Raw genomic sequence first — 2,463 nt, forward strand, 5'->3', positions numbered from 1 at the left:
GGTTCTTCATAGACATCGACGACGACGAGTAGCTGGTGTCCCAGCTACGATCTGGCCCTAGGTTGGGTCTGTAGTATAGCCAGGCCATGTGCCTTCTAGTTGCACCTGTCTGTACTCAGACAGTTTTAAACACTTCTGCTGGCTTGTAACTGAATGACTGCTATTATGGATCGTGAGACCCTTACTGTGTAATATTATGTGTGTGGCTCTTCCGAGCCTCTTAAATAAAGCTTGAATGTTTATGGTTATGTTGTGATGCCATCGATGTATCTATACATATCGGTATGCCATGCGTACGTGTGTCGTACTTGATATGTATGGGGTTCGATTACCTAGTTGTGAATTTTAGTAGCACTCCTTACAGGGAAATGCCCCTTTGTGATCCAACGAGCCATGGTAGCTCGCTACTGCTCCGGACACATTGGTTGACCGGCATGTGTCCTTCTTAGCTTCTGTGTCTGTCCCCTTTGGGGAAATGTCACGCGATGTAATGGAGTCCTTGTAGCTTGCTACGACTCGTCTACACTCGCTGGTGACCGACACCTGCTTTGTTGGGTCATGTATGCCTGTCCTTGTGTGGTACTGCCACTTTGGTTTATGACTAGACTTGTCGATCCGGGTTCTTTGACATTGGAATGCTAGCGACACTATTGCATACGTGAGTCAAAAGACGCAAACTGTCCCGGCTAATGTAAGGCTACAGCCGTGGAGTTAACCGTGCGTGAGACCGCAAAGGGATGCGATGTGTTACAGGCTGGATTCCTATGTCTTAGGATCGGGGTCCCGATAAAGATGGTGTTCATCGGATACGAGAGGAGTACCGGCACCAAGGCATACCGCTTCTACGATCCACGAACCAAACATCTACGAAATTCACGCGACATTTTTTTTGAACAAAACCAAGCGCGGAATTGGAGCACCACAACCGACGATGCTCCAAACAGTAACATATTCACAATTGAATTTCCAACTAATGATGATGCAAGGAAGAACGCCCACGTGGTTGGCAAGATGCCCAACCAAGGTGACCACAATTATAGTGATCATCATGGTGCCGACACTGACAACGACGTGCATAGGTCACATGGTGATAGCGACAGTGACACGGATGACACGGGAGGAGATCTCGACGACGACAACGACAACGAGGCGCATAGTGACAACGACAATCAAAATGATGGTCAGGGTCACAACGACTACGTTGATGACATGCATGTTGATGACATACCCGGAACTCAGTCGTCTTACTCAAGTGCATCAATACAGACACAATTTGTGTATCCTCCTTCGCAAGCTAAAACGGACTCCTCCGGGCCTCGCCTCTACAAGACCCTGAAGAAAGTCTACAAGTACACAAACCCAGTTACGCTCGAGTACTCTGGACTATGTCGGCTTGGAGCTCAGGAGATGATGAACTTTGTAGAGGTGAGCAGAAGTCCTAGATGGACGCACGCCATGGATGAGGAGACGAACGTGATTGAGAGCAATGGCACGTGGATTTGGTAACCCGATCCCCGAACCAAAAGGCCATCGGTTTGAAGTGGATTTACAAGTTAAAGAATAAAACACAGGATGATATTGTGAAGTACAAGGCAAGACTCGTCGCAAAGGGATGCGAACAACGTTAAGGAGTTGACTACGAGAAGGTGTTTGCACCGGTTGCTTGACTCGATACGGTGAGAGTGCTCCTAGCTTTGGCAGCACAAAAAGATTGGAAGGTTTATCATATGGATGTTAAATTCGTTTTCCTCAACAGTGATCTCACATAAGAAGTGTACATGGAACAATCCCTTAGCTTTAAAAAAAACTGAAGAAGGAACAATCCCTCAGCTACGAGCAAAAGGCGAAGAAGGAAAAGTTTACAAGCTCAAGAAGGCATTTTATGAGATGAAGCAAGTGTCAAGAGCTTGGAACACAAAATTAGACCAAAGTTTGATCTCGCTCGGGTTCAAAACATGTCCTCTCGATAATCACCAAAACAGTCTACCAAATACCGAAGAATATGTAAAGGTTGAAGACGTGACCAAGGAGGAGCGTTGGCGTCAAAGTACGAAAGAGCCGACAATAATAAAGTCGGTGATCGTGATCCTGCAAGGAACAATGACGCCAATGCCGACGATAACGTCTATGAGTAGTGGTCGTCGCATTTGGGATTCAAATCGTAATGAGGACGTCATATTTAAGAGGGTGAATATTGGGATTAAACCCGATGTATGGTCAGGGCAGGTGTAAATGTCTGAATAAAATAGGTCTAGCATACCGAGCAGGAATAATCCTTTAAGCTCGTACGTGTGTATAAGTGCAACCCCTTGTAATCTTTGGATCCCCGAAAAGCAGGGTCGGCACGATCATGCGATTATCCATCGATTTAGTTCACGAGTTCCGTCGATGTGGCCGAATACGCATGGGAGTACTCTCATACAGTGGAAATCCATCCACCTACGTGCTTGTTACCTTAGAAGC

The sequence above is a fragment of the Hordeum vulgare genome, chromosome 2H (assembly GCF_904849725.1).
Source record: "Hordeum vulgare subsp. vulgare chromosome 2H, MorexV3_pseudomolecules_assembly, whole genome shotgun sequence".
NCBI lineage: Eukaryota > Viridiplantae > Streptophyta > Magnoliopsida > Poales > Poaceae > Hordeum > Hordeum vulgare.